This window comes from Tachypleus tridentatus, chromosome 13 (assembly GCF_004210375.1).
Source record: "Tachypleus tridentatus isolate NWPU-2018 chromosome 13, ASM421037v1, whole genome shotgun sequence".
NCBI classification, from domain to species: domain Eukaryota; kingdom Metazoa; phylum Arthropoda; class Merostomata; order Xiphosura; family Limulidae; genus Tachypleus; species Tachypleus tridentatus.
In genome coordinates, this window is record NC_134837.1 from 137,451,409 (window position 1) to 137,467,010 (window position 15,602).

General features: G+C 32.0%; 1 protein-coding gene across 1 annotated transcript in view; it reads left to right on the forward strand.

The window, feature by feature from the left end:
- LOC143237654 (uncharacterized) overlaps positions 1 to 15,602 on the forward strand; it is a 90,430-nt gene that overhangs the window by 64,947 nt on the left and 9,881 nt on the right. The gene's annotated exons all lie outside the window — the stretch shown is intronic.

Below are 15,602 nucleotides of genomic sequence, written 5' to 3' on the forward strand. Positions count from 1 at the left end.
CGGTAGAGCTAAAGTTTAAATTACTGTATCAAACCAGTTAGCTGTAGTTAAAATTTCACTAAGCTAGAGCAATGTAACACCGGTTATTCTTTCTTTAACCGTGAAGTTCCGTAAAGCACGCCTTTGATGAAGATAATGTATCGCAGTATAGATTAGCTATATATCATTAATTGTAAACGAAAAGTGTTACCAAATTTCAACTAATATACTGATAAGCAACTTCGTACTGATAAGCATTTTTTACACTGTGTATGTAAAAATTGTTTGATTTGGTCTGTTTTGAATTTCGTGCAAAGCCACTCTTTCACCAATGAATAGTGAGGTTGACCGTCACCTTATAATGCCTCCACGGCTTAAATGGCGAACATGTTTAGTGTAACAGGGATTCTAACCCGCAACCCTCAGATTACGAGTCGAGTGCCTTAACCACCTGGCCGCGCCGGGCTACATGTAATATACGGACACAATATTGTCTAGAGAAAAAAGCTTACTCCATTGACCTGTCGTTCACTTTTTCAATTCTTTCAAAAAAGAAGACATATTGAAAAAAAATTTGCTTATCAACTGTCTAAAAAAACGATACACTTCTCTCACGTATAAGTAAGCTGAACGGAAATACAAACGGCATAAGGCTGTTAGTAAGAGGGCTAACTCTAGTTGTGTGTTTAATGTATCTTAGTGTTAGCTGGCTTGTTTCATTACTACTTACAACAAAGTGAAGAAAGAGTTTTAAATAACATGCCAATTTACAATTAATCATTTTCTCTTTCTTTCAAAAAAAACAAACAACTATTTATTTCAATTAGCACTGAGTGTAATTTGGGCCAATTTTGTATGTATATACATAATATAATCTATACAGTAATAAATACATCCGTAAATTAAAGAACTAGCATTCAATACAAAGCTAAGCTAAAAGAATGTGTGCGCTGAAAATCACTTTTTGAATGATGCTAAAAAGTATTTTACCATACTTTTTTCAAAAAGTATCAAAGGAAGAAAAGACTTGTTTATGATTAATACTAAAAGTGATTAAATTATAAAATTAAGTAACGACTGATACGTATTTGTCCTCTTCCACCCACAATCCAAAATAAAGAATTTAATCAAAGTTTTGATGTATCTGTTAGCTGCTTTGGTAAATACATACATGTTATACAATTGACCTTAAAACTATTTGTTTGGTATTTGGATTGTTTCATACGGTAGTAGAACACGAGCGTTCGTAGCATCGTGCTATGCTTATGCTGAGAAACATTTATTGTATAGCCTATTTCTAAATAAAAGGTATCAGAATATTACCTTTGATATTTTAGTTTCTTTACACGTATTTTTTTACACATTTTATTCCGTAGATGTTATGTCCATTGTTGAATTTTTTTTTTCATGTTACTTTACCTAGCCTTAATTACAGCAAACTCTTTTTGACATTTCTTCTCGGACTGGTTAGAAATTTAATTCTAAGCTTAAAACTAGATATAAGTTTATATATTTAAATGATATCCTTACATGAAGCCGATTTGTTTAAACATAACTATAGGTGCTTTAAAATACTAAATATATTTTATTTATACACATGAAATATAATGTTATGACAAAACATAAAATTCTTTTCGAGTATAATTAACTGTTCTGTCTTCTTCGTTTTGTTTGTCGCCTCGTGTTGTTTCTCACAACATACTGTTTTGATTTCTCGACATCTTTATGTACCTATCCGCTTGTCTTTTGTTTTGCTCTCTTGTTTGTGTAAACTATGAATTGCTATTACATTCAGTTTCATTTAAGCATTAGCTTTGGCACGACTATTGGTATCATCATATTTGCTGTGAAAGGTGTGACTAGTTCCGTTCTGATTGTTAGGCTAGTTAATCTGTTGTCCTGTTTGTTGACAACTGTTCCTATTATTTGTCTATGTCAACTTGCAATTGTAGTCATGTATAGATTGTTTAGGCAGAATATTCATGATGAAACTTTGTAGAATGGACGGCAACTTCCTGTTGTGGAGACACAAGTGTGGAGGACGACGTTTCAAATGTCTTCCGCCTTTCGTATTTAAGAGTTTTACTTTTTCGGATAGAAAATGTTTTTTCTCGGAATTCGTGAAGTGTTTGAGTTTAAAGTGATTTTTTGTGAAAGTTAGTATTGCTCTGATGAAGGATGTTTTGTGCTGAGTGTTGTCAGACTTTTTAATTTGTCTGTCAATTTCAGTGTTTTTATATTCTCTTTGTAACATGGTTTATTTTAGATCCTAAGTGTGTTTTCTTTAGCCTGTTTCACCTGAGCATATTTTCTTTATTGTCAGAGCGTGACTGCAGATAATTTGTAGTTTAGTGTAGGAAGGGTGACAGCTTTTATAGTGAAACTATTGTGGTCTGTCTGAAAGTTTTTGTACAGTTTATTGTTTAAAATTCCACCTTTTAGAAAAAACAGTGTACGTGGGTACGTAAAACTGATTGTTTTGTGAAAGGAATTTGTATGTGAGGAAAATTCTTTAAGTGATTTAAGACTGGCTGTGTAAATGAAAAATATGTCATTTATGTAATGTTTCCACGTATAAGCTTTTGCAGAGCTTAGTTGTAAAAGCTGGTTTTCAATGTGACCCATAAAAATATTGGCATAATTTGGAACCATTTTGGCACTCATTACAGTATTGTTAACCTGAATGTAATGCTCGTTGTAAATCTGAAGTTAAAACCAATCTGGCAAGATCAGTTACTGTTTGAGATTCTTATGAGTTAGAAAGGTTTAATGCAGATTTTAGGATTTATAGTTCTTTATCATGTGGAATATTGATGTACAAAGAAGACTGTTAGATGGTAAGTGTCCATCAGTATCAATACCTTCTATGATGTTAAGAAAGTTGGTAGTACCCTTTATATAAGAAGGGAAAGTAAAGGAAATACATTTTATGTATTGGTCAAAAAAACGGACAGTTTTTCAATAGCCATTAATCTGTTTTAACGGCCAGGATTGTTAGGTTTGTGTATTTTGGGTAAGAGGAAGAGTTTGTCAGGGTACGAAATACTGAAAGGTCTCTTTATTAATTTTATTGTTTTGGAGGAGATATTTAAGCTTATCAGTTATGGTCTTAATAAAGTGAGTTGTAAAATCATGTGAGAGTTTCTTTTATAGAAATTAGTGTCGCCTAATTGTCGTTTAGCTTCCGTGATATAGTTATCTTGGTTATGAATAACAATAGCTCCACTGCCTTTATTATGATATTGTTGTCGAATTTCAGATTGTTCAAAGCACTTCTTTTTCTTTTTTGGTTAATAGCATTAGGACGTTGCTTGGAAGATTTTAAGGTCTATATTATATTATTGTCTACTGCTTTTATATAACTCTTTAAATTTGGTTCTCTGTTCAGCGGAAGTGCCTAAAAACATTTCTCTAAAGTTCGGTGTATGTTGATTTTCGGTAGGAAAGAGTTTGTTATGAAAACCAAATCGCAAAAATTTAGTTTTCTAGAGGATTCATGAAGGTCAGATATTAAATTCGGGCACCTTAATATAGTATTATCTGAGCAGAAGTTAAAATGTTTACTAAAGAGACTGAGTTCTGCTTCAAGGATTGTCTGAAAGATGAACAATGTTAGAGACATGTGGGAAGTCTTCATGTGTACGTTTTTTAAAATCACTGTTATTTTCAACAGATCTGTTAGTTTGAGAAGGCTATGTGTATTAAAGGATATAGTGTTTTTAAACGTTTTCTTAGACTGTTCATTGTGAGATAAAGGGATTTTAATAGCTTTTAGTAGCCTGTTAATTTTATGGTAGTTTCTTTATGATAAAAAAGCGGATTCGAAAGTGTTTTGTTAGAACCACTTTTCAAGTTGGTGCTTAAATACATTTGAACTCTTCTTAGATTTTGAACGAGATCTCATCCAACGAGAGAAAGTGGAATTAGCATTCCTTGAGGACAGGCTCTAGCTTGATTTTTAATTGTTTTTACAAATAATATTTTTTGAATATTAGTTTATGGATGAACAACTTTCTTCATGGAACAAAAAATGGCTAATTATTGGATTTTACAACAACCCTTGGGGAAACGATAAGTGAGGTTGAAAAGAATTATTTGGTCCTTTTATATTACCATGATAGTTTACATATTTTATTTTTATATTATGTTGATGCTATGCCTTCTTTCAATCACTAAATTACTAAAAGACATTTTGTCCAGCTTATCAAGTTCTTGTTGCTTAGAGACGATATAGCTTTCGGATCGTTAAGATACTAAGTAATACATTCTATGTTATTCCATTTTAAAATTAAGTTTGATATAAAAGCTATTTAATTTTTTCTTTACCTTTTGAAAAACTTTATTAAGGCATCATAGAGTAAATGAACAGCAATAAGAAGGTAGTTTCGATTAATTTCGACTAAGTGATTTTTCAAGAAACATCAAGGATATTTTCATTCCAGGAAGCCTACTATGAGTAATGTTACTTTTCAAATTATTAATTTTATGTTTTGCAAGCAAATTGCTTAAAGTATCGTAAGATATACAGGGTGTTCGGAAAATCACTGTGCAGTTTTGTCTGTTAATAAATATATAAGCGCACAGTAACTTTCCGAACACCCTGTACTTGAAGTAATTTAATAGTGGCACACGTTAAATGTCACTGGCAGTAATATTGTTTGGAGGGAACATATCTAAGAAAATATGTTATTTAGTAATTTTCTTCACCGAAACTGCATATAAATCTTACCGTATCAAATTTTTATATACTAATATAATTGAGTTCACTATATTAAAAAACTGTAATAAAACTAAATGAACTTTTATATTACTAAAAAAGTGTAATGTTTTCACATTACAAATTACTGTGATGCCGATATATGTAACTTAATATTTGTTAATTTTTTAATAAATCTGGAGTTGTTCCCAGAATACAGACTACTGCGAAAAAATATCTTTCAGTGATCACTTCTTATCCCGGCTTTGTCCTTATATTACACGATGCAGCGACACAACATAAATTACTTTTTTAGAGACTCTTGCGAGATAAACATATCTTACTCAAACTGAACCTTTTATCACATTATAGACTGCTGCAATACAAACATATCTTACCAAAAATATCTTATTTTTTAACTCAATCTGTTATTTTGTTTAGATTACTGTGACCCAAAAATATCTTATTTTCTTACAAACTAATGCGGCATGGATATACGTTATTCAAAATGTCTCACTTTTAACTCGAAGTAAAACGAAGTAAAACTGGTTTTACATAATACACTAATGCGACACAGATATATTTTACTTTGTTCACATAACAGAGACTTCTGCGACAGAAGCGCGTTTAACTTTACGGAATAAAATAATTCAATCATTTTCAGTTCTTCTTTTCTCAACACGTCTATGAAAATATAACGGTTAATAGAAATTTGTTTGGTTTGAATTTCACGCAAAGATAGACGAGGGCTATCTTGGCTAGCCGTCCCTAATTTTGCAGTGTAAGACTAAAAGGAAGGCACTTAGTCATCACCAACCCCGCTAACTCTTTTACCAACGAATAGTGGGATTGGCCCTCACTTTATAACACCACCACAGTTGAAAGGGCGAACACATTTGGTATAACGTAGATTCGAACCCTAAGATTACGAGTCGAGTGCTTTGACCACCTGGCCTGATAGAAATTAATGAAAGCAATATTATAATATCCACAAAGCAGGTTTACATCGTTTGCTGTTTGTATTGTTTAACTATATAGTCAAACTGATAACCATCTAATACATACCTATTTACATTTTGTCCGATAAAACCTTTGCGATGCGAAATATTTCAGTATTGCCCATATAATTTCGGAGAAGTGACTCTGCATGACGTACGATAATAGTTTATTACGTAAAGAAAGAATACACAATCATATTCCTTTGTAACTTTTTGATATTTTTTAGATGAAAACAGTAGTTGTATATACTTAAACGTCACTGATGTGTTAATTACGTCTGTGCAGAGATATACTGTGCTTCCATTATTTTTTCCCAAACACTGTTCAGTGGATTCCCATTCCTCCATTTCTTGGCCGATTGACATTGAAAAAATTGATTTAGACATTTGAAATAATTTTATGAAAGCAAATGTCAATCAACCACAAAATGTATATTTTAGGCTCTTATGTGGTTAAATTTACACTAATCAAGATGGAAATAAGCACAAATTAAAACCTTCATGCGACAGCGACATACAAAAACTTGGATTTGTCTATTTTGAATCTTTCTTGAGAGGAGGAACCAGATCGACAGTAATTTACCCGATGACGGTCAATCCCATTATTCGTTGGTAGAAGAGTAGTTCAAGAGTTGGCGGAGGGTGGTGCCTTCCCTCTAGTCTTACACCGCTAAATTAGAGACGACTAGCGCAGATAGCCCTCGTGCAGCTTCGCGTAAGTTTTAGAGTCCTTAAGTCCCTGTTGTTACTGTGATAGACACCTGTAGCTTAGGCTGTTTCTGTAGTATCTGTAAGTTCCGGTTGTTACTACTGTAAACACCTGTAGCTTGGGCTGTTTCTGCAGTGTTCTTAAGCTCCGATTGTTACTGCTGTAGACTCCAACAGCCTAGGTTGTTTCTGCGGTAAAGATTTAGTGCTTTCGCTTTTTCGTAGTCTATTAATATAGGTTTGATTGATTCTATGCTAAAGGCTAAGGGCTTATAGTTTCTACAGTAATGGTTTATAACCTTCATTGTTACTGTGGTAAAGGTTCAGTGCCTAAAATGTTTTAATATTAAATGTTTATAGCCCGACTATTTAATCTGTGGTAGATAGTATTGCTGACTGTCCGCTTTATTTTTGGTCAGTACTTTAAAATTAAAGAAAGCTTTACCTGAATCCTACGATTTTGTTGCTTTCAGGTGTGCTTAAATATTTAACCAGGTGTACTCAAATCACTATTGACATTGAAAACTTCAAATTCGTGCCAAACTCTTTCATTAAAATGCTGTTTATTTGAATGAATATAATATAACGTTAATTATTAGTGAAATGAAATTACTAAAGAAATCATCAACATTCTGTAGATTTGGAGGAATAAGCAACTTAAAAATTGACTATAGTGTGTAAGTGACATAATTTACCTTCTAGGCCACCTGTGCTTTTGAAACTAAACAAAGGAAAGACGTAATTTTAGACGTAGTTTTCTTTTGTCATTGAAAGGTTGGAATCCACTTCAGGAAATATAGTTATTTTAATTATAATGCCAAAGAAACACTATTTAAACTGTAAGAATAAGTTACAAATGAACTTATAATTATATATATATAATATATATATGTAGGATTCTTAACTATTTTATGAAGATTTTTATTGTACTGAGTGTTATAAAAAACATTTTAGGATGTTAATCTGAGAGGCATTAAAATGTTTCATAGAATCATTAATACAGAAAAAGGTTGTTACGATTTTGAAAAAAATAATCTCATTGAATTGTAGAAATAAAATTGAAGCATATGTTGAAGCTGTTACAACATTCGAATTTCCTTTTTATCACTTGTGTAGGATTTTTAATTATCTTTAAGAAAGAATCCTCCCTTCGCAAGAGTGAAATTTGTGAAACGAATTTTATGGTCTGATATGATATTTACAGTGAGAAAAGATCTACTAATCTCATCTTAAAATATTTTTCTCTTTAATTCTGTGAGTTCTTGATATTTATAGGAAGAATATGAAATTAAATCGGGAATAAACTGTGGGCTAACAGACGATAACACTTTGAGCTAACAGAAGATTACTGAGATATCAGTTATGACTTGTGCAATAAATATAGATGCAAAAAGAGAAAATCTCAAACCATTGTTTTGTGAAGCTGGTGATCTGTAGTTTGAAAAAAGATCAGACTGAGGTAGGTATGATTATGTTTTATGAAGAAATAATTGGTGTTGTATCTTCACCATACGAGACCACCCTGAAGATCTACATTTTAGTGTAGCATTTTTCAAATTCTCATCAAGGCAATTTTATAACATTATGTACAACGTAATATGAATGTTTGATTTATATAATTATGTGAACCATGAATAACAAGAACAATTCAATCTTTAGAGCGCCAGAATCAAGAATTGTTCAGTGACCTTAAAATAGAATAGTTCTAGTGGTCTCTAGAGAGGGCTTGCCTGATAGAGCATAAAACGATGAGTTTAGAAAACTAAGATAAATACATACTTCCATCAGATATTAAACTAAGATAAATACCTACTTCCATCAGATATTAAACTAAGATAAATACCTACTTCCATCAGATATTAAACTAAGATAAATACCGACTTCCATCAGATATTAAACTAAGATAAATACATACTTCCATCAGATATTAAACTAAGATAAATACATACTTCCATCAGATATTAAACTAAGATAAATACATACTTCCATCAGATATTAAACTAAGATAAATACATACTTCCATCAGATATTCAAGAAATGTCAGTCTTTTAGCATATGGGAGTAGATATGGTTTAAAGATAGTTCTGCTATTGTCGTGTTATCGTCTCTAAGGGAAGTATTACCAAAAGTGTAGATGCTGTAATGGATGCAACAATCATGAGTATTTTTTTAGGATTGAAGGTATTTTAGAGTATAAAGACTTTTTTTTAAATTATAATTATTTATCATTATTATTTTAATGTGTGAGCGTAATAATACATTGTGGTTGCATTTAATTAATTGACTATGCATAGTGAATCTAAAATCTGCATTACCAGTTAAGCTATACGTTTCAAAAACTAATAATTATTAATTTACTTTGAAATAATTTTCGGTTTGATTTCTGCAGTAGGTTTCAGTAGCTCAAATAGCCAATAATACAGCATTGTGCTTAAGAAATAAACAAAGCACAAAAACAAATATTTGTTGACGATTAATATAATTTACTAACATTCGGTGTGTATGAATCGAATAAATACAATAACAAAGATATCGAGTATTACTTGGGTTATATTTTGCTGGTAATTTCTCTCGCTTCATGTTAAGTAAAAATTGCGAGCAAATATGAATACTATAAATGTTCAAAAACTAATTTACTTATCCAAAAGTGGAGAAAATAGTTGGTAAGCAAAACATATTTTTTATAAGACTTATACTGCTTAGAAGGTTATCGTATTAAATTTGTATTGTGATATATAAATAACGAAATTTCATTATCTGAGGTATATATAAATAAAAAAAAAATTTGGGTTGGAAGCTTTTTTTTCTTCATTATCAAGCTTATATACATGCTGCTTTTTTCATGAAGTTGATTTTTGTGTCCATATTTTTTATAATACAATACTGTATTGTATAATAAATCATCCGCATATTTTCCCCGTGTTTTATATTAATAACAAAATTATTTTGTAACCATTTCTACATTAATCGCTGTATATTAATGTATTATTTTTCTCAATTACAACTGAATGGGACACAGTTAATTAAACTTACAAAAGCTTTCTATCAAACCCCGTGATACATTTCGTGAAACCTTTTGATGTCGTCAGAAATATCATGCAGAATTATTTTTATATATGATTTGAGTCAAATCTTTATATATATTGAGGACTGTATTACAATAGACGCTAGTTATTCTTGTCTGTGCCAAATATTTTGATGTCTTCATGACCGTGTTGAAGAGTACCCGTTACTTTTTATTTCACTAGATCAAACCTCTGAACGTCTTCAGAAATGTTTTGCAGAGTAGTCGTTACTTATGAATGGATTTGGTCAAACTATATTTCTTTGGAGTGTGCTTTTTCAGGACTGTATTACAAAGCAGGTCTAATTTAGCAGTCGTCAATTATACTTGTTCTGTGTCAAACTCATTACAGAGAAGCAGTTAGTTGTGTTTGGTCTAGGTTTGATTTTTTTTTAAGGTTACACTACAGGTTAGTCGTTAGTTGTTCTTGGTCTGGGATCAAACCTTTGGATGTCTTGAAGATTTTATTGCAGAATATTCATTAGTTATGCTTTGTTTTTGTATATCTCTTCATTATTAAACTATATAATAATCCTTATATATGTTAAAACAGCTGGTATGTGTAGAGAAAGCTTTATGAAGAGGAGCGAACAACGTTTCGACCTTCTTTGGTCATCGTCATAGTCAAGTGTTAGTTATGATTATACTGAGCCAAGCCTTGTTTTCAGGATTGTATTAACAAGTACATACTAGTTATACTTTAACTGCACCAAACCTTTCGATGTCGTCTGATCTGTCTTACATTATTCAAAGCAAAGCTATGCCAAGACTTTCACGTATTCAGAACTTGTACTACAAAGTAATTGTAAGTATATTTGAATTAGGTCAAACATTCTACCGTCTTCATTGCTGTTAAACTTAATATCAATCTGGTAAATGACTCATCTTCATTAATTTGTAGAATTAACCGCTTAATTAACAAAGTTTCTTTCATATAAAAACTACATTGTTACATTGGGTTGTATTGTTGTAACGTGGATTATTTACTTTTATATTTTAACTACGCATGTCACATTCTTTCACACTCGAATTGTTGTTACCGTGTAGAGTTGCATGATTCTGCACCAAAACCATACTTTTCTTAATACACAGATCTGAATTTCTTCGGACACGTCTTGAGCTATTGTTTTTCAAGGTAGCATAAAAGTGCATTAGTTAACAATGAAACTAATCTGAAATATGTTGAAACTCTATCAGTTTAGTTGCAGATGTCACAATGAAACATATGTGGCTTCATGCTCACAAATTCCAATAGTTAGTGAGAAACTGGCTTCCGAAATATCATTTAATTTTTCATTTTCATAAACTACATTTTTTACCAGCTGTAATATTAGCACAATGTTTCCCTCAATATTTATATCCTACACTTTACAAAAAAATATAAAACTATCTTTTATAGTAGATTTGTTCTAAGTACTTTGATACAAAATTATATCAAGAGATTCACTAATTCATGATTATAAGTTCCTATATTTGATGCAAATGGTCTAAGTAGACGGAGTATTCTCGACTACCCCACATGGCAAGGTGGTTTGAGCGCTTGCCTTCTAATCTGAAGGTCGCGGGTTCGAATCCCCCTCGCACCAAATATGTTTGCACTTTCAGCCGTAGGGGCGTTGTAAAGTGACGGTTAATCCAACTATTCCTTGATAAAAGAGTAGTTCAAGAGTTGGCGGAGGGTGGTGATGACTAGTTACCTTCTTTTAGTCTTACGCTGTTAAATTAGTAACGGCTACCTCAGATAGCACATACACATTTGATTTCAGTACAAGAAATAACTATAAACGGATAAGTCACAGTCTCATACTGGTATCATAGATAATTGAGCTTCATTAATCTAGGATCTCAGCCGCTTAATTAGTAAAGTTTCTATGGTAATAAAGTAGCTTTCGTTGATACTTTTGGCCTTAATCTTGAGGTACTCATCCTTACATCTACATTGATATTACGCATGCTGTGCTCTTTTATAGCAGATTTGATGCTAGTGAGTAAGTTTATATGTTCCGACATTTTTATTTCTGGCCATCTAACAATAGACCTTTTGTACTTAGCATCAGACTAGGAAAAGTAAATTCATAAACTGCGTTATATGCGTTTTTTGTGTAGAAATATTATTTTTAAATTTAGAAAAAACAAATTTAATCTATCAGGTTTGAAAACAACAATCGTGTATATTTGATGAAAGAGTATACGATAAAGATTATGTAATTGTTTTTCTTACTAAAAAAATCTTAAAATTTTCTGAATGTTATCCTGGTGTGTTGTATGAAGATGAAGAAGGTTTTCCATTTGGGTCAGGTATATTAAATGACGAATAATTACTGATTATCAATACTAAAATAGTTTAAAATAAAAACAAAAACGCTGCACTAATTTAATGGATCCAGGGTACAAGCTATAATGTGTGATATAAAATTTACCCTAGGGTTTGGAGATGACTAAGAAGTAAGACCCACATCGTGTCTGTCAGTCTTAACCTTCATTCGCCAGTCTCACATAAAGGTCCCCCGATGGTGCAGCAGTAATTTTACGGATTTATAACGCTAAAATCAGGGGTTCGATTCCCCAGTATGGACTCAGCATACAGCCTGATGTGGCTTTGCTATAAGAAAAACACCCACCCACTTACATAAAGAAATAAAATATAGTAAAAATAATAATAATAACAAAAAATATAATTGGAGATAAAGAAATATAAATAAGGAGAGCGCGATGTGTGGGCTCAAGCTCACAACGTTTCACATCTCTATCACCCTTCACTGCTTGCAGACAGTTGTGGGAAGACAGTTCAAAATAAAGAAGAAAAAAAAAAAAAAATAAGAATAAGAAAAATAGGGTACTATCACTGGGAGTAAGTAAGTAAGTATATGTTACCTCCAGTCCTCATTATTGCATAAAGTAGTGTGAAGGGTCCCATTCAGTTTTCTAAATTACGTAGTGTAGCTTCCAACCTCCACCCATTAAGTTTACTGCAACTATGATGCTCGAAACAAGCCTTTATATGAGGTAGGGTTTACATCCACATAAAATATTGCTAAGTTGTTAAATAACCTTATTCGTAACGAAATATGGTTATTAGGATGTTTTAGTAAAATCTCTTTATATTTATTTAATATATTCTTATATTTGTTACAAAATAGTTAAAAATTTTATTTAAAGTTTCTTTATTAAACCCATTAACTATTAAATTTTGTATCAGTATTTCAACATTACTAAGAAAATATTGTAATTTATTATAAAATTTATAACATATGAATAATTGCGTACTTATAACACTAATAACAGAAAGGTATAATACATCACTATTAAAAGAGAGTAAATCATAAATTGAAAAGGCCAAAAATATTTTTTTATCAAAAATCCTTATCAATTATTTTAATTTCTAAATCTAAATAATGTATTTCTGTATTAGATATTGAAGTATTTTCAGTCTCTAATTCTACTAGATAAATAGTGTTGATAATGTTATTTATTTCAGAATTATTTATGCAAATTAAATCATCTATATAATTGTAAGTTAAAGTAAAAATATCTGGATTTGCGTAGTTTTCAATAAATATATTCTAATAATAGGAAAGATATAAATTTGCTATACAAGTAGAGTAGTTATTCTCATTGACATTTCTATTACTTGTTTATAAACCTAGTTATTAAAAATATATAATTATTGTAAGTACAAACAATTAATATATTTGTTATGTTTTCGGAGCTAAATTTTCTTTCTTCCAGTTCTATAAAAGGATAACAGAGCAGTTCTATTAATGAACTTAAAACAAATATTAAATCTTTTAATCCTTCCTTTTCATTTTGTTTTCATTTAACTTACTTAACTCTATTAGTATTAATTTTATATCTCTCTCTCTCTTTTTCTCTCTCTTTCTATATATATATATATACACATATATTTGTAAACATTCTTTAGAAGAAAACGTTAAAAGCAGTCAAAATACAATTTATGAAAATGAAAATATGATGAGACTTCCGAATCCAGTTTTTCAACGGATATTGGAATTCACCACCTAGAAGTCACAGTTCAATTCTGATAGTGTTATCTACGATAAAACTGATAGAATTGCAATGAGATCCAAATTAGCTCAACATTAGCTAACCTATTTATACGCTACTATGAGAAAAATGGTTGTCGAAATGTAGGAAATGGTAAATCAGTTTTGTGAATATATGAATAGTACACGAAAATAATATAAGGCTTACAATAGAACACCGCTAATGCAAAAAAGTTTACTTGTTTGAATTTTTTTTCCATAAGACTGAAATATAATCCTGTGAAAGTTCTACATAAAAAATATAAAAAACCTTTCCATTTCTATATTTTAAATGTGCTAGTTTTATCCTTAATAAGTACAGAGACAATCAAGTGAAATGTTAAACGAATGAGCTTACAAGTATTATAAAAATATAAAACATAACACATGAATCAAGATTTACATGTATTTACACTAAAGCTATACAAAAATGTTTAGAAGTGAGTAGTTTTACGAGATGTGCGACTGTAAAGTAAATCACTTTCACTTATCAGCCCCCAAATATAGTCTCCCATCATGTTTACGTTATACGCTCCTTGTTAGCGGCGTTCAAAGTATATCTTGGTGGAAGCTCTCGCCTTGCTCCTTTGAGTATGCTCCCATGATCTTCTTGAATTTATCAAGATGAGCGTCAAGGGCATGGACTTTCGGGGACAACCTGCAGCCCATTTTGCTGAAGTTCTTCACCAGATCCTCAACTTGTTTCACATAAATTTCGGCCTTGTGATTGCCCAAGAAACCCGAATCACTGCGACAAAGCTGCTCCAAGTATTTTTCCTTCCTACTGACCTTCTTGTGGAATTCTGTTCACTCTAGGATCTTTATTTATGGTCCAGCAAAGACACTAGCTTTGACATTTGCCTCAGACAACTTGAGGAAAAAGTCACGAAGGCAGACTCATTATCAGAGGCTGTGACAGATTGTTTCATAAGACCTAATTTTACGTGCAATGATGGGAAAAACACTTTCTGGAGGTCCACTAGTGGCTTACACTTGACATTGTACCTCCCCACAGAGAACTCGGTCTGTTGTGGCCAGTGCTTCTTGTTGTAGTACGCTGCGGCATACCTACTGTTTTAAATGCAAGGATAACAGGGAAACTGGTAAAGCCACCTTGGAGACTCATCAGGAATGTCACCATTTTGAAGTCTTTGATAACTTTCTGGCCATATTGATCATAATTCAAGGCTTCTAGCAAGGTCTTGACGCTGTTGCATTCCTCTTTGAGGTGCACCGAATGAGCCAGAGGAAGAGATGGATACTTATTCCCGTTATGGAGCAGCACAGCTTTGAGGCTTCTGGATGAACTATCAATAAAGAGGCGCCACTCCTTCTGGTTATAGGCAATTCCATTTGCCTCGCACAGACCAGATACACCGTGACAGAAGCAGAGCCCATCGGTGACGCTTTCTCTGACTTGCGACTTGCACACTTTTATCTAACAAATCCAACTCCTTGAGTCTATATTTCAAAATCTCAGCATTCGACTTAGTTAGACCAAGATATCTGATCAAGTCATTAAGGTCTCTTTGGTTGGGGTAGCACGGATAGCTTTGTAGTGAATTCCAAATAAGCAGTCTACCAATCAATCAGGCAGACCTGGCGTGACCAGGTGGTTAGTGCGTTCGACTCGTAATATGACAGTCGAGGACTCAAATTGCTGTCACACCAAACATGCTCGACCTTTCAGCCGTAGTTGCGTTATAATGTAACGTTGATTCCCACTATTCGTTGTTAAAAGATAGTCCATGTGTTGGCAGTGGGTGGTAATGCCTAAAGCCTGGCTGCCTTCCATCTAACCTTACACTGCTAAATAAGAAACAGATAGCTCTGGTGTAGTTTTGCGCGAAATTGAAAAGAAACAAACAAAACATTATCAAAGAAATGGAAAACTCCATGCTACGCACCTTGTAAAATAGATATATTACTTTATTCATGTACTAGCATCTGAAGAAAAATTCAATTTTCTTTTATATTTTCCCATTCTATATTATACTAAGTGTGCTCATCATTTCTCGTCAAAATTTCTAGAAACTTGGCCACGGTAATGTAATATTTTGCGAGTTTTCAAACTTTCCATTTAATTTCACATTGAATTGTATGAGAGGTGGAAA